The following is a 26,540-nucleotide window of genomic DNA, read 5'->3' on the forward strand; positions in this document are numbered from 1 at the left end:
ATGAGATCCAGGCATCTAGCTGTCTCTACCTTCCCAGTCTTGGGATAAAAGGTATATGCTAACATGCCTAGATGTTATGTGTATGCTCAGTTCCCAGAGTTAGGTGGCCTTGCTTGTTGAACACACACTACCAAATAAGCCATCACCCCAGAACTCCTTGGAAAAGTATGAAGCCATAATCAATACTTTTCACTGTTCACATGGCTATTTGAATGGAAGTTCTTCAAGACAAATACTTCTAGCAATGAAATGTCTTAACTTGCAGGTACTAATAGCCTCAAGGTCACATAAACACTCTACTTTCCAGAGTATTTTAACTAGATTATTAGGGCATGAATTTTTGGGTCTCTTGTTCCTGTCAAACACCTGGTCCCTTAAGATTTTTAGCAGTATATTTGGGAAGGCATGAAACTGCACAACATTTATATTTCATAGATTATTAATTATTGAACAACTTTAAATATTTTAATTTTTTTATTATGTTTGTGTCTCTGTGCAAGTATGTGCATGTGAATTTGGGTGACTAGACCTTTGTCTATAATGCTGAATAATACTGTTAGAGCAAATAACTGCAGGCTTGAAATAAAGATCCATCTATCAGCTGGGTTTGTTTTATATGTTGCTGAATTCTGCTTATTATTTTTGATGGCTTTGTGTCTGTATGCAGTACACTAGTTTATAGTTTTATCTTCGACTTTGAATTGAACATCAGAAAATATTATTTCTAGTATTTTCTGTAGAGGTTGTATAATATTTGATTCCCCCCAATTGATATTCTTTGTCAGTCCTGTTAAAGTACACCTGGCTTTGCTGGTGTCTATTAAACATTATCTCCATCTCTCATAGATGTCTCCCTACAGTTTTCCATTTCTTTGATTTCAGGTCTTACACATATTGGTTTCTTTGTTCACTTTTGGCTCTTTTTTTTTTCCTTTATCTACCTTCTTGGGATGGAAACTCATACTGCTGATAGAAAGGATTTCTTATTTTCTATTGTACAAAGCCAGGACTATGAACTTTACTCTAAGCCCTGCTTTAGCTCTATCCTACAGATTTTATTACGAGGAGCTGTGGTAGCTCTATTTCCAAAGTTATGTTGTATGAACATGAGGACCTAAGTTTGTTTCTGAGAACTCATGCTTTGTTTTATCTTTTGTTTGTTTGTTTCTTTGTTTTTAAGCTAGAACTGGGGGTAATTATAAGCTTAGCATTAGCTTGGATGCAGGCAGGAACAGGTACACAATGAGTGTGGTCACACATTTTTCTGAAAGTATGTTTTGATTCCAAAGAACATGAACTTTTTCCAGACCTTGTTGCCAAATTAATAATATTCCCTGAGAACACAATACATATTTAGCCCACTGGCCTACTGTGTTTAATTTAATCTGCCTATAAGAGAACAATGTAGCCAAACACTCTATGCCTTGGATTTTTCGATGTAATCGGCTTTATAATCTAAGCTACTGCATAGCTTTAATTTTCACTTATGTACTTTCCATACCATGATTCAGAATGATGTGTGTGTGTGTGTGTGTGTGTGTGTGTGTGTGTGTGTGTGTGTTAGATACAACAGACAACAGACAGGCACAAGACAGATGGAAGACACTGGGAGAGAAGTAGAGAATTCAAATTTGGGCTTACTCTTGGTTAGTCTAATCAAAGGGGAAGTTTCTGTCTTCATTCATTAATAGGACATTGATATAATTTGATGCTTTCTCTTGGGTTTCTGTAATATGTTAACTGACACAAGTGATGTCCTTCTAAAAGTGAGACTATATCTCAAACAATATAGTGGATAGCATCCTGAGGAATGACACCCAAAACTGATCTCTGGCTTCCATGAGAACACATAGCCATACACAGGAAGTACATGTGCATCCCACATACTAGTGATTTGTTGTATTTTAATTTTTAATTTTAACATTTCAATGCATTAACATTTTTCACTGCCACTCTTATACATCATTTCTTTTGCTTTGTGTCCCAGTTTTTGAGACAGGCTTACTGTGCCTTCAAGACTGGTCTTCATCTCACCACTTTATTACCTCAGCTCTTCTGAGTGCTAGAGTTGCAAGTATGTGTCACCATGTTGAGGACTACATATCAGCTAGTTAAAGTGTTTTAGTTCCCAAATATTTAGACATTTCCATCTTATTTTTCTATTATAGACTTCCAGTTCAAGTATGTTGTATCAGAGAACACATTCTATATGATTTAAGAACTTTCAAATTGTTTGAGCTTTCTTCTAGGTTCAAAGACAATTTCTATCCTGATATACATTCTGTAAGTACATTTCTTCTTTGCTGAACCTATTTCTAGTTTTCTGTGTTTGAGAGAGAAGTATTTGGATGATTCATTGTTTTCTTTCCAGCTTTCTCTGTATGTCATATTTTTCATATGTTCAGTACATGTAGATTAGTATTGCTATTTCCTTTTGTTGAGTTTGCTGTTTATTGTTACATACTCAACCTTGGATGTCTTGTGCTCCATTATCTGTTTTTATATTATGTCAGTGAGTGAGAAACCCTTCATAATGTTTGGGTGATGGTATGAATCTGAGCTTTCTGTGTATCCTTCACCAGAAGGAGTGGCAGGTCTGTATTACTGTCTGATGGGTCTAAAACTGTCCATACTGAGTAGTAGTTTTGTGATCCATCTTCATACGTAGATTGTTTACAACTCTTTTCCTTGGTGCACTGTTCCTTTCATTTTACTTTGCTTAGAGGTACCAGACTTTTGAGAGAGAGAGAGAGAGAGAGAGAGAGAGAGAGAGAGAGAGAGAGAGAGAGAGAGGAGAGAATCTATTGCTATTTTTAGATTGTTCTTTTATTCAGCTGCAGTTATGGGACCTATAAAAAAAAAAAACAAGAAATATAGGGCAATCTGCCTTATAGCATTCCTTGTATCCTGAGATCCTGGCTTTTGAAATTTTTCTTATATATAATGTGTAGAATTTTAGTTATATTACAAGGAAGAATATAGAAGACTACATCTGTTACATCTTCCTAGAGCCCTATTTGACTTTTAAATATATCTCCACATTGAAATCGTGAGATGAACTTAACTTAGTTCTGAAGCCCTGTTTCTTCTATTGGCTTTTAGGGTTGACTTGATATTTTGTTAGAAAGTAAAATGATTCTAAGTTTATTGTGGCTTTAAAAAGCAGTTGAGAACATCTTTTTCTTTCTTTTGTTCTAAGTTTGAGTCAGATGGCATTTTACTGGTAAAGTTCCTTGAATCAAGAATATTTGTTCAAATTACATTTTTTTATCCATAAAAATATTTGCATTTTTATTTGTTCTTCATGGATTGCAAATTATGCTTTCTATACTATTCCTTTCAGTGTCTTATATAGTTTCAGATGTATTTATATAAGTATTCATTTTCTCCTTTTATAAATGTATGATCTCCATTAGTTTTTTTTTTAATTCTCCAAACTGGTGATTTGTATATTCATTCATATATTCAAAAAGTTTTGATTAGTTTATTCTTTTTCTATTCTTATTTTCAAGGCCACCTTTAGTCATTTAGATTAACTATAGCAATTTCCCCAATTTATAGTAGCTTGACTTATGTTGTTTTCATTTAATGATGGTATCAACATGTATTTTGCCATTTGATCTGTTTCCTGGATAGTGATTTGTGCTTAAGAAGCTGGGCATGGGAAGCAAATGCAGCTACTGGTCACTGATGGATGTACTCATTGTTGAATACCTCCATCATCCAGCAACTAATTTAATTCATTGCTTCACACATCTTTCAGGCCAATGTGTTCTCAGTTGCTATAGTAATGGGAAACATTCATACAGTCATTCTGATTTCTACTTAAGAGTACAATACTTAACAACAATCATGAAATGCTAAATATTTTGCTGTAAGATAAGCATTCTGCTAGATGATTTTGCCTAACTGTGTCTTAATATGACTTTACTGTGTGCTTAATGTAATATAAGGTACACTATAATATTTGGAAGTTAGGTGTAACAAATGTGTTTTTTATTTATTTTAAACTAGCAATGGAATTATCAGGATATAAATCTATCACAGTTAATAATATCTGTATTCAAAAGTTTAATTTGGGGCAGATAGATGTGTCAGATGGTAAAGTTGTTTGCTGCTAAGCCTAAGGACCTGAGTTTCATTCCCAAGACTCACATGTTTGTAGTTAGAGTTTTCCTGCCTGGCCCACCATCAGGTCAAATCTCTCTCACCCACCAGGCCCATAGACACTCAGACCCAACCAAGTAAACACACAGAAACTTACATTGTTTAGAAACTGTATGGCCATGGCAGGCTTCTTGTTATCTACTTCTTCTATCTTAAATTAACCCATTTCTATTAATCTATGCTTTGCCACGTGGCTTGTGGCTTACCAGTGTCTTTACATGTTGCTTGTCATGGTGGCCGCTGGCAGTCTCTCTGCCCCAGCCTTCCACCTCCCAGAATTCTCTTCTCTCTTGTTCTGCCTATACTTCCTGCCTGGCCACTGGCCAAACAGTATTTTATTTATATAGAGCGATATCCACAGCACACGTTGGGCAGGAGAGAACAGATTCCTGAACATTGTTCTCTGGCCTCCTCATGTACATAGTGGCATAGACTTGTGCGTGCCCCCCGCGTGCGCGCGCACACACACACACACAGACACACACACACACACACACACACACACACACAGACACACACACACACACAGACACACACACAAATGTAAAATCATTATTTAAAAATTGTGTTCATTTTTATTGTTTCTTTTATTTTTATATTTGCTATTCTGATATCCTATTTTCTTGGACATTTCATTTATTTTCTTGAGATAAGTATTCTATGAATAAATTTCAGGCTATTATTTTTAATATATTCATTTAAAGTTATAAATATCATTATAATCAATCAGATCTCTACAAGTTCATCACAAGCCTTTACATGCTGCATGTTCATTATTATTCAGCTTAAACTTAACAATGCTAACTTTCTAATTTCCATTTGATATCCTTTTCACTCTTGGGTTATTTTGAAATTCATCATTTTTCAAGCAATTTGAATTTTCTCAATATGTCTTAGATATTTATTTGACTTCTTTTCACTGTGATCAGAAAACCCATTCTAAATTAATCACTTCTTCCTCTCTCTCTCCCTCCCCCCTCTCTTTCTGTATGATGTATGTGATCTGCTTTTTTATTTTGATTTTATAGAAGGTTACAGTCAGGAGATTGCCATGAGTCTCAGAAGAGACTGAACTTTGGACTTTTAAATAGTGTTAAGACTCTGATAAACTATGAGGACTTTCGAATTTGACTGAATGAATTTTTGCATTATATCATGGCTATAAATCAACGGGGACCATGGAGTGGAATGTGGTGGTTCAAGTGAGAATGGCCCCTGTAGGCTCATGTATTTGAAGTTTAGTCATTCCATATTAGCTTTCCTTTGAGTTTTTATAATTTGCATTTTAGTTTTTATAAGTATAAGAAACAGAGTGTAGATTTGGTGATACCAATGTCACAAATATTTGAAAGCAGTTTCAATTTCCCTGAAGACAGCTGAAATCAGTATGTAAACTAATATCAAAATAATACCAAAAATATGGATTGTGAAGCTTTTGAATTAATGCAATTTATAGGAAATTATAGTTAACCATTTTTAGTCAGTCTATTATAATTCCATTGAAAGTCTGTGTGATAAAATATGCACAAATCTCAAAGGCTATAAATAGTATAATCATTGTGGCACATAATTGAGAGTGGCATTGTTTGAAAATGATTAGGAGGTATGATATTATTGGTGAAAGTGTGTTACTTGGGGCAGGCTTGGAGGCTTCAAAAGCCCACACTAGGGCAATGTCTTGCTTTCTCTGCCTATGGCAAGATATCGCTCACAGCTACTATTCCAGCACCTGCCTGCATGCCTCCACACTCCCCGTGATGATGATAATGGACTACACCTTTCAAACTATGAGCAAGCCAACAATTAAATGCTTTTTTCACATAAGAGTTGCCTTGGTCATAGTGTCTCTTCACAGCAATAGAACACTGACTGAAAACACATCTCACTCATTAGCTTTCTGATTTAGTGGAATATACATTTTCATATATTTTAAAAGATACATGGAGAATTCATGTGCTTTATGGTTATGGAATAGGATTTTTCTATGCTAGTTTATTGATATTTATTTATGTACATGTATATAGTCTTACAATTTATTTATTTTAACAATTATTGGAAAGTAGCATAAAAGCCCTCACTTTGATCATTGTTACTCTGCTTCTCCTTTGTTTTGTTATTTTTGTTTTACATGTTTTAAATTTTTGTTTACTACTTGTGTGTAAATAATGCTCTAATTTTTCTATCTGATTTGATTTTTCTGTTGGGTTTTCTTCTCCATGTAAATTATTATTTATTTCCTAAAATATTATCTTTTGATTTTAATTCTAGTTTCTTTCTTTTTTAAGATTATTTATTTATTATGTATATAGTGTTCTGTCTGCAAGTATGCCTGCACACCAGTAAAGAGAATCAGATATCAGTATAGATGGTTGTGAGCCATTATGCAGTTGCTAGGCATTAAACTCAGGACCTCTCAAAGAGCAATCAATGTTCTTAACCTCTTATCCAGTTTCTTTCTTTTCAATATAGCTACCCCAATCATACTTGTATTAGTTCTTGCATAATAAATCTTTTCCCATTTTTTTTTTTACTTTTTTATCTGTCTATATTGTATTTTGGAGTGTACCTTTTTTGAAGTATGTATCAATTTTTATTTTAAGCAGCAATTATATGAATTGGGGGGTATCTCAATCCAGGAGATTGCACATGATGGAGATGATTTAGTTCACATGGCCTACCATCATCTTTCTTGATCCTAAATGTCTAGAATGCTACTTCTTTAAAGTACTTGTACAGATATAACATTTCGGATTAATTGCATAAAGAAAAATAATTACCATCAGGGATTTATTGATGCCCTTAGTGTTTAAACAAGTGTGATGAATACTTCACATTATTGGTGAAATTATTAAGGCCACTCCACATAGTTAAAGGGGAGGTTTATTTTGTGGGGTAACTTACAAATTAAGGGGTAGGTTGCAGGGTCTGGCAAAGGTATAGCGCAGTCTGGCGGTGTTCTCTGGAGAACTCTGCTTGGTTTACCTCCAGTGTCCAGGGTCCCGGAACCAAGAGAGAGACCTCCTCTCCATCCTTGGTCTTCCGCTTCCTCCTCTGCCTTGCCTTCTGGGTGTGACCATTACCGAAGCCTCAATGGGGGTTGGAACTTCCAGGCCAATGCTGGGATGGCTATGCACTACATCACATATTAAGTATTAAATCTTTTCAGGACCTTGTCTATTCTAGGCAAGTACTCCACTACTGATGTACACCCTAGCTTCACATAAAACCTTTTCTATGAAGTAAAATTCTGACAGTTTCTTCCTTTTCTCATAAAAATTATTTGGAAACAGTCATGATATGCATTGTCTGATATGTTGGAGGAAACCCCTGGAATAGTATCTTAATGCCCCGAATGATTCATCTAACCACCTTAAAATGTGCTTCTAGTAGCTGGTTTCTGTAATGATCTTCCTACCAAATATAATACTTGTTGTACATACCTTTAGCACAAGGTCATTATGTATTCATTTTTTCAGTTATACTATTTTTATAACATTTTTTCAGTACAAATATAGCATATATATATAAATAGCTCTCTTTCTAGAATCTAAAACCAATTAAATCAGAAAGTTCCCACCAAGATACCACAATGTTTCATGCTTCAAAGGCAAATATATCCAATTTCTTCCTATATAGTTCATAATAATATGTGTGTTTCTTTTCCAAATCAAAGTATGGGACTGCCTTTGAGGATCCACTCACCCTCCTAAGTGAACTGTCTTGCAAGGTTTTCTGGTAAGAATCTCAAGCGAGGGAAATTAACATTTTTTTTTTTTTCATTTCTGTGATGGCTAAGGATACCAGGCTTTTCTTTTCTCTTTGTTAATATCTGTTCTTCTCTCATATATTATGCCCCAATTAAAGTTTCCCCTCCTTCCCCTCCCCTCAATCTCTTTCCCCATCTCTCCTCTCTGCCAGATCCACACCCCCTCCAACTTTCCCTAGAAAAGAGCAGACCTCCTAGGGAAACCAGCCAAACTTGGCATAATATAATACAATAAGACTAGGCACATACCATCACATCCAGGCTGGAGGAGGCAGTCCAGTAGGAGGAAAAGAGTCTCATAAGTAGATAAAGGGTCAGCAACTTACCATCCTGCTCCCACTGTTAGGAATCCCACAAGAACACCAAATATTCAACCATAGCATTACTAGGAGTCTTTGTTAGGGTTACTCTCATAGATTCTAGGGAATTTCCATTGGACTAAGTTTTCACCTTTCCTTCAAAATGCCCTCCCCGCAACTGGAAAGTTGTTTCTCTCAGTATATTCTCCCTCTTCTCCAAGGTAATCCCTCCTGTTCCCAACCCCCTCCTACCTCCTAGGCCAGCTGTGAAATCTAATCTTTTTTCTCTTCCCAGGGAGATCCTTTGTCCCTCCTTAAGACTTCCTTGTTACTTACCTCTCTAAGTTGTTGGACTTTATCATGATTATCTTTTACTTTACAACTAATATCCACTTATAAGTGAGTAATACCATGTCTGTCTTTCTGGGTTTGGATTACCTCACTCAGAATGATTTTTTTTTCATGTTCCATACATTTGTCTGCAAATTTCATGATGTTATTGCTTTTAACAGATGAATAATACTCCAATGTGAAAATGTACCACATTTTCTTTATTCATTCTTCAGTTGAAAGACATCTTGATTGTTTCCAGGTTCAGGCTATTACAAATAAAACTGCTATGAACATAGTTGAGCAAGTGTCCTTGTGATAGGATGTAGCATCCTTTGAGTAAATATCCAGAGGTGTTATAGATGGGTGTTGAGGTAGATCTATTCCCAATTTCCTGAGAAATCACCATATTGATTTCTAAAGTGGTTGTACAAGTTTGTACTCCCACCAGCAATGGAGTGTTCCCCTTGCTCCACATTCTCTCCAGCATATGCTTTCACTTGAGTTTTTTGTCTGAGCCATTCTGACAGGTGTAAGATGGACTCAGAGTCATTTTGATTTGTATTTGCCTGATGGCTAATGATATTGAACATTTTTAAAAAATGTTTCTCAGCCATTTGAGTTTCCACTGTTGAGAACTCTTTGTTTGTGCCTGTATCACACATACCCCCACCCACCTCCACACACACACATACACACACACACACACACACACACACACACACACGTGTATATGTATGCATATATGCATAGATAGATAGATAGATAGATAGATAGATAGATAGATAGATAGATAGCCAGGGGAAGTAGGAAAAAGTTTATTTGCCTTATGCTTCCATATCACTGTTTATCATGAAGGAAGTCAAGACAGCAATTCACACAGGGCAGGAACCTGAAGGCAGCCACTGATGCAAAGGCCATGAAGGAGTATTGTTTACTGGCTTGTTTCACATGAGTTGCTCAACCTGCTTTCTTTTTTTTTTCTTTTATTATTATTATTATATTTGTGTTTTAATTTTACACATCAGCCATAGGTTCCCCAGAAGTGACAGAAAGCTTTAAAAAAATCATATTATTTATTACTGAAAGATAAAGGCATGTTGGGCAGATTAAAAGTCAATGCCTTAGTAACTATAATTCACATTGGTTGAATACTTTCTACATATTTCATTAACATCCCTGCATGACCCAGTTGCTTACATTTTATTATTAACCTTGTTTTACTTGGATGGAAATGGCTGCTGAGAAGGGTTGAATAAATTGCTTCGTGTATTACAAAGAAAGTGTGTAAGATCTCATATTAGAGGTAGGTTCGAGCCTGACCAGCTATAATGCCCATGAATTGGACTGTTAGAATATATCATTGTTGGTGACAAATCCCCTCCCTGGTACTGTCTTAGTTCATCACCTTAAGACTAGAACAACAATGGACTAAGGACTGAACTCTGGTTCCTGTTTCCTGCACCAACATTTCTCAAGGGAAAAATAAACAAACATGTCACTCTTTAAAGTAACCACTAGAAATGATCAAATAAAGGCATTCTAGAACTATATGACCTGGAATATTTTTTTTTTGTCTTTATTATTATGTGTTTTAAATTTTATACATCAGCCATGGGTTCCCCTGTCCTCCCCCATCCCGCCCCCACCCCAACTTCCCCCTAGCCCCTCCTCTCCATTCCCATGTCCTCCAGGATCAAGGCACCCCTGGAGATTCATTTAAACCTGGTGGATTCAGTACAGGCAGGTCATGTCACCTCCTTCCAGACTGAGCAAAGTGTCCCTGTGTAAGCCCAAGGTTTCAAACAGCCAACTCATGCACTAAGGACAGATCCTGGTCCCACAGACTGGGTACCTCCCAAGCAGATCAAGCTATTCAATTGTCTCACTTATCCAGAGGGCCTGATCCAGCTGGAGGCTCTACAGGCTTTGGTTCATAATTCATGTGCTTCCATTCGTTTGGCTATGTGTCCCTGTGCTTTTTGCAATCTTGGATTCAACAATTCATGCTCTTGCAGACCCTCCTCTTTCTCGACAGTTGGACACCTGGAGCTCCACCTGGGGCCTGGCTGAGGATCTCTGCATCCACTTCCATCAGTTATTGGATGAGAGTTCCAAGACGACTGTTAGGGTGTTTAGTCACCTGATCAACAGACTAGGTCAGATCAGGCTTTCTCTTGACCATTGCCAGCAGACAACAGAGGATATATCATTGTGGATTTCCAGGGACCTCTCTAGCACTCTGCCTATTCCTGTTCTCATGTGGTCTTCATTTATCATGGTCTGTTATTCCTCATTCTTCCTTTCTGTTCTTGATCCAGCTGGGATCTCCTGCTCCCCTTAGCTTTCTTTCCCTCAAATCTTGCCCTTCATTACTCCCACTGTCGTCCAGGTTGTTCATGTAGATCTCATCCATTTCTCTGTCATTGGGTGATCCTTGGGTCTTTCCTAGAGTCCCGTTTTCTAGGTAGTCTCCCTGGAGTTGTGTGACAGTCTAGTCATCTTTGTTTTACATCTTGTATCCTCCTATAAGTGAGCACATACCATGTTTGTCCTTCTGAGTCTGGGTTACCTCACTCAGGATGATTTTTTTCAAGATCCATCCATTTGTCTGCAAACCTCATGATGTCATTGTTTTTCTCTGCTGAGTAGTACTCCATTGTGTATATGTGCCATATTTTCTTTATCCATTCTTCAGTTGAAGGGCATCTAGGTTGTTTCCAGGTTCTAGCTATAACAAACAAGGCTGATATGAACATAGCTGAGCAAATGCCCTTGTGGTATGATTGAGCATTCCTTGGGTATATGCCCAAGAGTGCTACAGATGGGTCTTGGGGGAGATGGATTCCCAGTTTTCTAAGGAAGTGCCATATTGATTTCCAAAGTGGCTCTACAAGCTTGCATTCCCACCAGCAGTGGAGGAGAGTTCCCCTTGATCCACATCCTCTCCAGCATAAGCTGTCTTTTGTGTTTTTGATCTTAGCCATTTTGACAGGTGTAAGGTGGTATCTCAGAGTCATTTTGATTTGCATTTCCCAGGTAATTAGGGATGTTGAGCAATTCCTTAAATGTCTTTCAGCCATTTGAACTTCCTCTGTGGAGAATTCTGTTTAGTTCTATAGCCCATTTCTTAATTGGACTGTTGGGCATTTTGATGTCTAATTTCTTGAGTTCTTTATATATTCTGGATATCAGCCCTCTGTCAGACCTTTTTCCATTCTGTAGGCTGTCGCTTTGTCTTGTTGACCATATCCTTTGCTCTACAAAAGCTTCTCAGTTTCAACAGGTCCCATTGATTGATTGTTTCTCTCAGTGTCTGTGCTACTGGTGTTATATTTAGAAAGTGATCTCTGGTGCCAATGCGTTCAAGAGTACTTCTTACTTTCTCTACTATCAGGTTCAGAGTAACTTGATTTATGTTGAGGTCTTTGATCCACTTGGATTTAAGTTTTGTGCACAATGACAGATATGGATCTATTTGCAGCCTTCTACACATTGATACCCAGTTATGCCAGCACCATTTGTTGAAGATGCTTTCTTTTTTCCATTGTACAGTTTTGGCTTCTTTGTCAAAAACTATATATTCACAAGTATACGGGTTAATGTCAGGGTCTGTAATTCAATTCCATTGGTCCACATGTTGGTTTTTATGCCAGTACCAAGCTGTTTTTTATTACAGCAGCTGTCACGACCGCCTTGACCAGCAAGGAAGACGGGACACCAGGCTCTTCTTTCAGCAGTTTATTCAGGAACCTTGAACAATCTTCTGACTTCTGACCCCAGGGAAACCCGCTCACAGCCTTAAGTAATCACTGGGTAGCCAACACTGATACGTCACATGGGCACTACCAATAGGTCCAGGTAAGTGTAAGCAAGCTAGATTCTCAGCCTTACCTAATAAAGGAGTTGTTTATCACAGAGAGCGCTCACCATCAGGAAGGCGGAGGGCAAAAGCCAGCGCCATCTTTAAGGTGCAGCTGCACTCAGCTCTCTACAAGTAGCTCTATAGTAGAGCTTGAGGTCGGGGATTGTGATGCCTCCAGAGGTTGTTTTATTGTACAGGATTCTTTTGGCTATCCTGGGTTTTTCGTTTTTCCATATGAAGTTGAGTATTATCCTTTCCAGATCTGTGAAAAATTGTGTTGGTAATTTGGTGGGGATTGTGTTGAATCTGTAGATTGCTTTTGGTAAGATCGCCATTTTTACTATATTAATCCTGCCTATCCATGAGCATGGGAGATCAGCCCTCTGTCAGATGTGGGGTTGGTGAAGACCTTTTCTTATTTTGTAGGCTGTCACTCTGTCTTGTTGACCATGTCCTTTGCTCTACAAAAGCTTCTCAGTTTCAACAGGTTCCATTGATTGATTGTTTGTCTCAGTGTCTGTGCTACTGCTGTTATATTTAGAAAGTGATCTCCAGTGGCAATGCATTCAAGAGTACTTCGTATTTTCTCTTCTATCAGGTTCAGAGTAACTGGATTTATGTTGAGGTCTTTGATCCGTTTGGACTTAAGTTTTGTGCACGGTGACAGATATGGATCTACTTGCAGCCTTCTACACATTGACATCCAGTTATGCCTACAGCATTTGTTGAAGATGCTTTCTTTTTTCCATTGTACAGTTTTGGCTTCTTTGTCAAAAATTATATGTTTATAGGTGTGCAGGTTAATGTCAGGGTCTTCAATTCGATTCCATTGATCCACATGTCAGTTTTTATGCTAGTACCAAGCTGTCTTTATTATGGTAGCTCTATAGTAGAGCTTGAGGTCGGGGATTGTGATGCCTCCAGAGGTTGTTTTATTGTACAGGATTCTTTTGGCTATCCTGGGTTTGTTTTTTGTTTTTTTTTTCATATGAAGTTGAATATTATTTCTTCCAGATCTGTGAAGAATTCTTTTGGTAATTTGGTGGGGATTGTGTTGAATCTGTAGATTGCTTTTGGTAAGATCGCCATTTTTACTATATTAATCGTGCCTATCCATGAGCATGGGAGATCTTTCCATTTTCTGACAGCTTCTTCAATTTCTTTTTTCAGGGATTTAAAGTTCTTGTCATATAGGTCCTTCACATGCTTAGTTAGTGTAACCCCAAGGTATTTTACATCATTTGTGGCTATTGTAATGGGTGATGTTTCTCTGATTTCCTTCTCAGCCTTTTTTTGTGAGCTGACTGAAAAATCTGTTACATATTGCACCCAATGTGGGGCTCAAACCCATGACCTGAGATTAAGAGTCTCATGCTCTACTTAAAAATCAATTACAGTCCATAGGTGTGTGGATTTACATTTGTGTCTTCATTTTGATTCTGTGCGTCAGCATGTCTGTTTTTATGCCAATATCGTGGTTATTATTATTATTATTATTATTATTATTATTATTACTATTATTATTACAGCTTGAAATCAGGAATGGTGATACTTCCAAAAGTCCTTTAATTTTATAGTATTGTTTTAGGTATCCTGGGCTTTTTGTCTTTCCATATGAAGTTGAGTATTGTTATTTCAAGGTTTGTAAAGAATTGTGCTGGAATTTGATGGAGATTGCATTGAATCTGTAAATTGCTTTTGCTAGGATGGCCATTTTTAATATGCTAATCCTATTGATCCATGAATATGGGAGGTCTTTTCATCTTCTGACATTTTCTTCAATTTCCTTCAAAGACTTGAAGTTTTTATTATATAGGCCTTTCACTGTCTTACTTTCTTGGTGAGAGTTATCCCAAGATACTTTATATTATTTGTGGCTATTGTGAAGGGTGTTGTTTCCCTGATTTGTTTCTCAATCTGTCCTTTGTATATAGCAGCACTACTTTTTTTTTTTTTAAAGTTAATGTCATATCTAGCCACTTCACTGAAAGTGTTTATCAACTGAAGGAGTTACCTGGTAGACGTTTTGGGGGTAGCTTGTGTATACTATCATTTCATCTGCAAATAACAACATTTTGGCTTCTTCCTTTCTAATTTGTATTCCCTTTATCTCCTTTAGTTGTCTTATTGCTCTAACTAGAAATTCAAGTACTGCATTGAATAGAGAGTGGACAGTCTTGTCTTATTCTTGTTTTTAGTTTAATTGCTTTGAGATTTTCTGTATTCAATTTGTTGTTGGCTATAGGCTTGCTATAAATTGCTTTATTAACTTTAGGTATGTCCCTTATATCCTGATCTCTCTAAGACTTTTATCTTGAAGGAGTTTTTTATTTTGTCAAGGGCCTTTTTAGCATCTAATGAGATGATCATGTGTTTTTTTCTTTCAGTTTTTCATATGGTGATTTACATTGATAGATTTTTTTATATGTTGAACTATCCCTGTATTTCTGGAATGAAGCTTACTTAATCATGATGGATGACCTTTTAATGTGTTCTTGGATTCAGTTTGTGAGTATTTTATTGACTATTGTTGTATCAATGTTCATGATTGATATTTGTCTGTTTCTAATTCTCTTTCTCTGTTGACTTTGTGTGTTTGGGTATCTGAGTGATTGTGGCCTCATGAAAGGAATTTGGCAATGTTCTTTCTATTTCTATTCTGTCTGTCTCTATTTGGTAGAATAATTTGGGAATTGTAAAGGTTTTAACTTCACCATAGTAAAATTATATACAACAAAATCAGTTAGCAAGTAAGATTCAGTTATAATATCCAGTCTATTTGCATTTGGCAAAATTAAAGAAAATCTTCTATTTAACCATCCTATCTTTGTGAGTCTGAAATTTCATATCTAATTTACTTTTTATTATAACTAAGGAAAACTATAACTACCTAGTCTTCAACTCCATCAAAGATCCCAGAAGGATATAATGTTACCTAAGTAAACAGGAAGCACATTGCAAGCAACTTCCAAAACTCTAGAAATGACAATGACATCTGGCTGTCTGGACAGTCACTCAAAGTTCTTCTGTAACATTGGGGCATCCATCTTTTAGCCTTTAGGCATAGAGTATCTGGCAGACTTTTTAGTAAAGCAGGACATTTGAGGGACTGTCCCACCTATATTGCAAAGTTCATCAGCCACTTTCTTCTGTGTCCTGCAGAGTGTCTGGCAGTTTCTTTTGTGAAACAGGAACCTAAAGGATCATCTTGCTTTATTTTGGCAAAGTTTAGTGGTCACTGCCAATGATAGCAACACACATTCACAGCATACAGAAGGACATCCCAGAGCAGAAGAGTATTGATATTAAGTCTTCTTTAAAAGTGGTAGAAGCCAAGTGGTGGTGGCATGCACCTTTAATCCCAGCACTCGGGAGGCAGAGGCAGGTGGATCTCTGTGAATTTGAGGCCAGCCTAGTCTACAGAGTGAATACCAGGACAGGCTCCAAAAGCTACACAGAGAAACACTGTCTTCTAAACAAAATAAAAGTCAGGTAGATTTTTGTACTGTAATCATCTAGCCCTGAGATACTTTTGATTGGGAGACTTTTAGTGACTGCTTCTATTTCATTGAAGGTTATAGGTCTATTTAAATTGTTTATCTGACCTTGATTTAACTTTGATAAGTGGTATCTATCCAGAAAATGGTCCGTTTCCTTTATATTTTCCAGTTTTTTAGAGTAGGGGTTTTTAAAGTAGTAAGTAGCGATTCTTTGGTTTTCCTCAGTGTGTTGTTTTGTGCCCCTTTTCATTCTGATTTTGTTAATTTGGATATTCTTTCTCTGACTTTTAGTTAGTTTACATGAAGGTTTGTCTATCTTGTTGATTTTTCTCAAAGAACTAACTCTTTTTTTTATTCATTCTTTGTATTGTTCTCTTTGTTCCTACTTTGTTGATTTCAGCCCTCAGTTTTATTATTTCATGCTGTCTACTCTTCTTGGATGTGGTTGTTTCTTTTTGTTCTAGAGCTGTTAATCTATTAAGCTGTTAGTATGAGATCTCCCTAATTTCTTTGCAAAGACACTTAGTGTCATGAACTTTCCTTTAAGCACTGCTTTCATCGTGTCCCATGCATTTGGGTATCTTGTGCATTCGTTTTCATTGAATTCTAGGAAGTTTTTAATTTCTTTATTTCTGCCCTGACACATTAGTAATTCAGTAGAGAGTTGTTCAATTTTCATATGTTTGTAGTCTTTATGTTGTTTCTGTTGTTGAAATCCAACTTTAATCTATGGTGGTCTGATAGGATACAGGAGGGTATTTCAATTTCCTTTTATCTGTTGAGAATTATTTTGTGTCTGAGTATGTGGTCAGTTTTGGAAAGTGTTTTGTGAGGTTCTTGAAAGGAAGATATTTTGTGTGTGTGTGTGTGTGTGTGTGTGTGTGTGTGTGTGTGTGTGTGTTTGAGTGAAATGTTCCGTAGATATTTATTAGTCCATTTGATTTATAATGTCTGTTAGCTCCATTATTTCTGTTTAGTTTTTTTCTATTTTATTGTTGTTGTTGCTGTTGGTAATAGTAGTGGTAGTGATAGTGGTAGTGGTAGTAGTGTGTTCCCCTTCCTTGGGTTTTGCTGGTATGAGATTATTGCCTATGATTTTGTGAGTGTAGTTAACTTCCTTGGTTTAGCTTTTCCCTCTAGTACCTTCTGTAGGGCTAGATTTGTGGATAAATATTGTATACATTTTATTTTTGTCATGAATTATCTTGCTTTTCACATCTATGATGACTGAAAGTTTTTCTGTGTTTAGTAGTCTAGGCTGGCATCCATGGTCTCTTAGAGTCTTCAAGATATCTGTCCATGCCCTTCTGGCTTTTAGAGTCTTCATTGAGAAGTTAAATATAATTCTAATAGGTCTGCCTTTATATGTTACTTGGCCTTTTACCCTTGCAGCTTTAGTATTCTTTCTTTGTCCTGTATGTTTAGTGCTTGGATTGTTACATGGCAAGGGGACTTTCTTTTCTGATCCAATCTATTTGGTGTTGTGTAAGCTTCTTGTTCCTTGGTAGGCATGTTTTTCTTTTAGTTAGGACAATTTTCTTCTATGATTCTGTTAAATATATTTTCTGGGTTTTTGAGCTGAATTTATTTTCCTTATATTCCTATTATTTTTAAGTTTGGTTTTTCATAGTGTCCCAGATTTCGTGGATGTTTTGTGTTAGGAATTTTTTAGATTTAGCATTTTCTTTGACCAATTAATAATATCTTTTCTATCATATCTTCCATCTATTATATTCTGTCTGTAGTTCCTGTTCCCCTACCCCAATTTTCCATTTCCAGAATTCCATCAGTTTGCAATCCTTTATTGCGTCTATTTTGATTTTCAGGTCTTGAATAGAATGGTTTTGGTATTGTTCTTATGTCAGTAGCTGAAGTCTGCTGGAATTGGGGGCAGGGCCTGGCAATGGGGTGAGTAATGAGCTGGAAGGGCGTGGGCTGTGGGATGCATCTTTGGGAACATTATCTAGGGAATGGGGCAGTTCAGCTGGCAGAATGCTCACTCACCTGTTTTGACTGGTGTGGTCTGTGTCTAATCAAAGGAACTTTGCCAGAACTGGGTCAGGGCCTGGCAGGGGGACAGGCTATGTGTTGAGAGGGGATGGGCTGTAGAATGAACCCTTGGAACAGAATCTGGGAAATGGGACAGTTTAGCGGGCAGGCGGTAATTCACCTGTTCCAATTTGAAAATGAATGTTCTTGTTGACTTAACGGTTGACTAAGAGGCAAGTGACATTAACATCTAATGTCTCTCCCATTACCACCAAGTTCTTAGTAGGGCACAGGTTAATATGTACCAACAGCCGGGTGGTCGTGGCACACGACTTTAATCCCAGCACTCGGGAGGAAGAGGCAGGCTGATCTCTGTGAGTTTGAGGGCAGCCTGGTCTACAGAGCGAGACCCAGGAAAAGGCGCAAAGCTACACAGGAAACCCTGTTTCGAAAAAAACAAACAAACAAAAAAAATAGTACTAACTGATCCCATTTAGATTTGTTTAGATTTGCAATGAATGAGTAGAAATTATAAGAAGCGAAAGAAGAGAGACACATTGTTTTATGATGGAATATAGAAGTTTCAGGCAATATAAAACAAACAACAGAACAATGGAAATAAATCTGTACTCCTTAAGATAACTTGCAGTGGGGCTAAAGTGATAGCCCAGTGGTTAAGATCACTTCCTGAGCAAGAATAGACATCTGACTTCAAATCAGAAGAGTCCATGTAAAAAGCCAGGAATGTTTATATGCACTTGAAGTCTAGCACTGTAGGGGAGAAGAGATGCAAAAGGAGCAGTGGGGACTCCAATCACCAGCTTAGATCTATGTTCATTGAGAGATCCCATCTTAAGGAAATAAGATGAATGACAGAGCAGGTCATCTCACCTGACATCTTTCTCTGGCTTCCATGCTTTTACCTTAACACACATGTAGCACAAATGTTCACCATGACATACAGCATGTACATATTGAATATGTAATTGTGTATATATACACATAGAAAACAAATCAAACCAAAATAAAAAGATATCCTGCAGAGCAGAAAATCTCCAGAAAACTCTACTCTCCAGAATTTCAGGTCTTCTCTTGACCTCAGTGTTTCATTGCTCTTTTGAGTCTTCAGTTGCTCTTTGGATTTATTTCATGCCCTTCTCTACTGGTCAGTAAACTGTGATGTACCCACTATGCCACTATGGTTTTTTGATCTGAAAGAAAAAAATCCACCACCTAACAGTTTTGTGTTTATCTTCACAACCTTCTGGAATATAATAGCGTCACACGATGTCATAACAACACACCAATTAACTACTGGGTTGCCATTTTATATGTACCAGTTAGTTTTGGCACTATGACGAAAACTAGAAACATTTCAAAGGAGGAAGCAATAATTAAGAAAAATGTCTCCATCAGATTGGCCTGTAGGTAAATCTGTGTAGGCAACTGTGGAGGATTAATTTGTGATGTGAAAAGACAAAGAGCATTCTTGGTGGTGCCATCTCTGGGCAGGTGGTCCTGGAGTATATAAGAAAGCTGACTGATCAAGTCAGTGAGTATTGTCCCTCTATTACTTCTGCTTTAGTTTCTGCCTCCAGATTAATACCTTGAGTCTCTGTCCAATTATCCTACATTGTGGACTATAAACTGTAAGCCAAAAAAACCATTTTCTTCCTAAGTTGCTTTTCATCATAATGTCTTATTATAGCAGTAGAAATCAATGTAAGAAAGAAGTTGGTATTGAATCATGAGGTATTGCTGTGATAGACCAGACGGTGTTGTTAGGTGGAGGGTTATGCAAGGAATTTGGAAGTTGAGGTTGAAAAGGGCATTGAATATTCAAAACCTAGTAGTATGTTCTGTGGGAGTGTGGATGATAAGAATGTTTAAAGTAATGCAGAATTAGAAACCTAATTTGTGAAGTTTCGGAAAGAAGCGAAGGCTATCCAGGCTGTTTGTACTTTATTTTGAACTGATGGTATGTGATTTCTGGTCAGCTGTGGCTGAAGAGTCTGCTGTGAATAACAAGAGAACGGCTTGTGTCACCATGGTTCCTTTTTGGTGAATTTTGCAACATCAAATGTTAATGTGACACTTTTCTTAGAGAGGTGTGAACAAATGTCTATTTGAATCAGATAAGGAATTGATAACAGACCTAACTGAGGATACCACCACAGTCTAACTTGATAAACCAAAGAATTTTACTGGGGTTATTCACGCAAATATGGGTGAGGAGTTATGTACAGGAGCAGAAGTGACTCAAAGGCAGTTGCATCACTGAAAGACCATGCCAACACTGATTGCAGCTCATGAAAGCTCAAAACCTGGACTGCATGGCACAACCAATAGGCAGCTCAACAGGTTAGTAAGAATTATTTCTAAGTAGCCTGTTAGTCTGAGTTTCTTCCAGGCAGTTCAGTTAGACTAATCAACTCCTTTCAAGCAGCTGGACTTGTTTGAAGGTCTCCTAGACATCTATGTCCTCTGTTGCTGTCAGTGACTGGTACATGAATATCTCTTAGCAGTTTTTACTATGTGTGTGTGTGTGTGTGTGTATGTGTGTGTGTGTGTGTGTGTGTGTGTGCATGTGTGCGTGTGCGCACACCCAGGCAAGAGAGGTATTGGTCAGCTTCAGGGATTTCCTAACTCTTTGGAGTTTCTTACTCCCAAACTTGAGACTCTTCCCTGCATGAAGAAATGTGCTACCCCTTTTTAGAACCTTCTGTGTCTTAGCAAGCTTTCCTCCAAGAAGGAGGTTTATCTCAGAGGAGGTGCTGCAAAATAAGGGCACTCCAACATTTCTGCTAAAGTTCCCTTGACTGTTTGTGGCCATTCTAAAGTTTGTCTTGGGAACATTGGCTGGAAGTAGAGCAATATGGGGTTCTCATTGCTGTGTCCACTAGTGTTTCTATTCTCACTTGAACAATAACAGAAGTTGGGCTAGGCAAGGCACATCATTTTCTGTCCCCTTGAACAGTTCAAAGAATGTCTTCTTTAAGTTCACTGGACATCTTTATCTTTTTTCCCCATCTTGAACATTTAATTTCTTTATGTTTGCTACAGGAAATTAAATGAGTTTTAAGTTTATTCTTTCACTCTTTCTGTTTTTATTCTTTTATGTTCTTTGTTTTGTCATCTCTTATATAATCAAATTATAAAAAAATTACTTTCTTTGTTTCTTAGTATAGAATTTATTGTTATTGCTTAATGGTTATCACAGTAATTGCAACATGCACCTTTTATTTAGTATAATACAGGATGTGGTTATGGCTTTACCACTTCCCAGCTAATTTTGAGATTTTTAAACTCTTGGTTGGTGTCCAATTCATCTCATTGCTCAGATAGTTTCTATATGCTATTCTAATTGTATATGCCAGATAGTTAGTGTAATACTTAATATAATGGATTCCAGTAAAAAAAAAAATCATTTAGTTCAGTGGTTCTCAACCTTATCCATGCTGGGACACTTTAATACAATTCCTTGTGTTGTGGTGACCCCCAACCTTAAAATTATTTTCAAGGCTAATTAGTGAGTGTAATTTTGCTACCATTGTGAAGCATAATGTAAATACTTGATATGCGACCCCCATAGGGGTTGCAACCCACAGTTTGAGAACTGCTGATTTAGATGAATCTTCATAATGAATTGGTCTGTTATTGTCATTTCTTTGTTTTTGTTCTTCTCCCTGGCACCACTTGCTTCTGCTGAAGTATTCTGATTCTCTGTTAGTGAGATTTTTCTACAGACAAATATTTGGGTTGTTTTTGGCAGAAAACATCTTTAGTTTGCTTTTGTTTTGTGAGAAGAATTTTTTTAATTAATTAAGTTGGGTTTGAAATTTGGCATTTGTTTTCACTTATCAAATTGAAAAGTGAACCTTCATTGTCTTTGGGCTTTTATTGTGTCTATTGAGAAGTCAACAATTAATCTCATTGGTGCTTTGTTGAATGTGATGTATTCTATTTTCTAGCTGATTTTACAATTTGCTTTTGTCTGTGGAAAATCTTGGCCCACAGACCCATATGCCAACTGTCTGTTTCACAAGCTAGATTGGAACACAGTCATGCCTGTTTATTTTTTTTATTTTTATTTTGTTTTGTTTTTTCTTTTTTTAAAAAAGATTTACTTATTTATTATGTATACAATGTTCTGTCTGTGTGTATGCCTGCAGGCCAGAAGAGGGCACCAATTCTAACTACAGATGGTTGTGAGCCACCATATGGTTGCTGGGAATTGAACTCAGGACCTCTGGAAGAACAGCCAGTGTTCTTAACCTCTGAGCCATCTCTCCAGCCCTTTTTTTGTTTTTGTACACATTATCTCCAGCTGCCTACAGTGGTGTTGCACAATTGTGATAGAGGCACTATGGTCCTCAACCTCTTATAGCACAAAATAGTTATCATTTGACCCTGTATATAAAATGTCTGAAACTGAACATGGCAATACAGTAACTCCAATTGACATAGTGCTATAGATAAGTGCGTTACTAACCCCTTATCAGATAAGCTACTTCTTGCAGTAATGGTAATATATTCAGAGACCCACAACTGGACAATGTCCAGAGACTGAGAGACTTTGGATGGGAAGTATGATCAAACCCCTCAAGAATTGGGGATCTGTGCAGCTAAGAATGCCCAAAGATTCTAAGAGCCAGGGGTGATGGACAACTCCAAGGAAATAGCATTTTCTAGAAACAGTATGTCTGATACACATATGAACACGCAGTGATGGTAACAGTATGCACAAGACCTGCACAGATACAAGTCAGACAAAATCCCAGCATGGATAAGAGGATGTAGGCACAAAATGCCATTCCTAACCAAAAAGCTATTTGTAATTGATAGCTGCTGGTTGAGTGAAAATATTTTTTCCCACAGTGGAGAGACATTGGCAGTTTTTTTCTTTTCTTTTTTTAAAAAAAATTATATGTATGACTGCCTGCATTTCTCTGTCCACTGTATGTGTGCAGTTACCTTGTAGACCAGAAGAGAGTATCATATACCCTGAAACTAGACTTATGGACAATTATAAGCTTCCACATAGGCCAGAAGTCAAACTGGGTCCTCTAGATGAACTTCCAGGGCTCTTAGCCACTGAGACATCTCTTCAGCCCCACTCATTTTCCTTTAATGCCCCTTAATAAAACTTTTTTCTGCTCCCCTCTCATGTCTATATCTTTAATCACATAGAGAGAAGAGAGTGAGCTTGAAGGACACTGTACCTGTTTAACTTTTGCAGGCTGTTGTTTCTTTCCTATATTCTAAGTCCCTGGGTCAACAACATCACTTGGAAAAGGTCTTTCACTTTCAAGAATGTGTAGATCTGCATTGATATTTGCAATGAATCATTCCATGATATTATGTATTAAATGGTGAAGATCCTTAATATTGGGTGGTTCAGATTATTAAATACATACAGATAATTAAGCTTGAAGGATCCTGATCATTCCAGTGAAAATGTAGAATACTGAAATAGCAAATTGGAGCATTAAAAATTTATTGTAAGTTTTCTAAAAATAACTTACAGTATTTACAGTTGCTTAGAATGCATTTTTACAAACTTGTTTAGTGATACAATCTTTTTTAAAACGATTAAATTAATTTGCTTACAGTCAGTCATACAAGCTACTATGGCTAATTATATAGGTGACCTAATTTGGCAAGAGTCTGGGAACACAACTTCGTTTGAAGATTCTAAAATTTGGTCATATATATTAAGATCCAATTCATCATTGTATCTTTAAATAAAAATATGTAGCTCATTTACTGTATCTCAAGCATTGTGTTCAGTGCTGGGGGGACAGTGAACTATACAAGTATTTGATTGTATATGTGACATAGTAAATGTGTAACACATAGAGAGGTAAAAAAATACACATACACATATTTAGAGTCATGTGTTTGTTAAAATTAATTTATATTGTTTTATAAGTTTATTTATAAGTTTTTATGTATGTCTGTACACTATGTGCATGCCTGGTGTTCATGAGGGTCAAAGTGGTTATCAAGATGATGTCAGAATTCAGATTCCCTGTTGTGTGCATGTAAGTAGAACATAGGTGATAAAAGGATTTCCAAAATGTCAGCTAAATGGCTATGGTGGGCTACAGTATAAGAGATGAAGGATGGCTGTAAACTTATGTCTTCTGGGCAATACATGACTGACTGATGCACCCATGAAATCAAAGCAACAGTGATTTTTTTTTTTTTTGAGACAGGGTTTTGCTGGGTAGCTTTGTGTTTTTCCTGGAACCCACTTGGTAGCCCAGGCTGTCCTTGAACTCACAGAGATCTGCCTGCCTCTGCCTCCTGAGTGCTGGGATTAAAGGCATGCAGCACCACTGCCCGGCAGCAACAGTGATTACTTGCCCAAGTCAAGCACAAGATTGGGTTCATCAACATTCCATCATGGATAGATGAAGGACTCATAAGTTTACACACTTCTCAGAGAAACTATAAATGGTTAAGACTTGCAGAAGGAAGGACACCACTGTGTTTAGTAATATATCCACTGGTACTTGTGCTATAGGAGGGACTTTCTGGATGCTGTGAATGTATGTTAGTAAAGGAGCTTCTTTGGTCTATGGAAAAGTTATATGCAGGAAGGAAATCCAAGCAAAGATACAGAGAGAAGATGGACTTAAGGCAGACACCAACCAGCTGCCCAAGGAACAAGATGCCAGCAGACCATGGCCATGTGGCAAAATATAGATTAATAGAAATGGGCTAATTTAAGATGTCATAGCTAGCTAGAAATAAGCCTGAACTGTAGATCAAACACTTTGTAATTAATATTAAGCCTCTGACTGGTTATTTGGGTACCAGTGGCTGGGCAGAAAAGCTTCTAGTTACATATTTGGCCAGCACCCAAACATATAACCCACCACTCAAGCTCAAGTAAGGAACTATGATTAGAAACACTGAGTCATAAAACTGAAGACATGAAAGTAAGAAAAGGGCTTGTGAAAAAGAAGAAATATGTAGAGTGTTGAAGGCGATATGGGAGAAGAATGTGGGACTTTGATCAAAGAATATTACATATGCATATGAACTTATAAAAGCATTTTACATAAAAGAATATTGAAAGTAGTTTAGAGTAATCTATCTAGCTATAGATAGAAAAATGACACAATGTAGGAACAAAAAAAAAAAACCCACAGTACTTGTCCAGTTGATCTAGTATCATTGTGTGACTCTCAAGTCAAATAAATCATGCTTGGATCCTGATTTACGAATAAGTTATCTGAACTTTTTCTGATATGATTTCTGCATGCATTAAAGAGAATATAATTATATATTTCTATTGAACTTACTTGGTATGGGTAAAGTATTTGATTGCCTAGCCCTTAATTTATTCCTCTGTTAATGCCTATATGTGCTAATAATATACAAACTGTTATTTTCTGCCCAACAAATACCAATATTGGTCATTTTTAAAATTGGAAACATATTAGGGTCACTGAGGATGGCAGCATCATCCTCAAGATATACTTTATACTTCCTTGCACATAAGGCAGTGATTTGGAGTAATTTTGGATAATTATGAATGGATAACTGCTGGATAAAGCTTCTGCAGAGGTTATTGGGGTTATGATTTATGAGATGTATTCAGCAACAGACTAGATCTAGACCAAATTTCCATTCTAGGTTAGTAGTCAAGCTGACTATAGTTTTGCAGGAAGAATGTGAGTCTTGTATAAGTTTGTTAGGTTGTAAAAAAAAATAAACACTTATTTCATTCAAACCACTAGAGTTTTTATAAGCTGAACATAACCCTGACTAAAACAAAACATATGTTACAGTTAGTGTTTGTTTTGATTGATTTTAGTGAAGCTCCAGGACTTCAATTGTCAAGAAAGAGGAGGGATTGTAAGAGTATGAATTGTTGAGACCAAGATTGGAAAAAGCACAGGGACAAATAGCCAAACTAATGGAAACACATGAATTATGAACCAAAAGCTCTGGAGCCCACAACTGGATCAGGCCCTCTGGATAAGTGAGACAATTGAATAGCTTGAATTGTTTGGGAGGCACCCAGGCAGTGGGACCGGGACCTGTCCTTAGTGCATGAGCTGGCTGTTTGGGACCTGGGGGTTATATGGGGACACTTTGCTCAGCCTGGAAGGAGGGGACTGGACCTGCCTATAATGAATCTACCATGTTGAGCTAAATCCCCAGGGGAGTCTTTGCCCTGGAGAAGATGGGAATGGGGGGGAGGGGCTGAAGGGAAGGTGGGGGGGGGGCAGGGGTGAGGGGGAGAGGACAGGGGAACCCATGGCTGACATGTAAAATTAAAACACAAATATCTGTATGAAAAAAATAATATATATATATATTTTAAAATAGTAAGGATTGATAGAAAAGTATTTTGTTTGTAAGTGGTTTGTCTGTGCACACACACACACACACACACACATATACATAAACAGGCACACAGACACACAGACACACAGACACAGACACACACACACACACACACACACACACAAATATGTATGTACTATGTTTGTCCAATTTTCACAGAGATCATAAAGGGGCACCAGATCTCCTGAAACTAGAGTTACAGATGATAATGAACTACCATGTTGGTTCTGGGAACTGAACCAAGTAGCCACAAGTACTCT

The sequence above is a fragment of the Onychomys torridus genome, chromosome 3, assembly GCF_903995425.1.
Source record: "Onychomys torridus chromosome 3, mOncTor1.1, whole genome shotgun sequence".
NCBI lineage: Eukaryota > Metazoa > Chordata > Mammalia > Rodentia > Cricetidae > Onychomys > Onychomys torridus.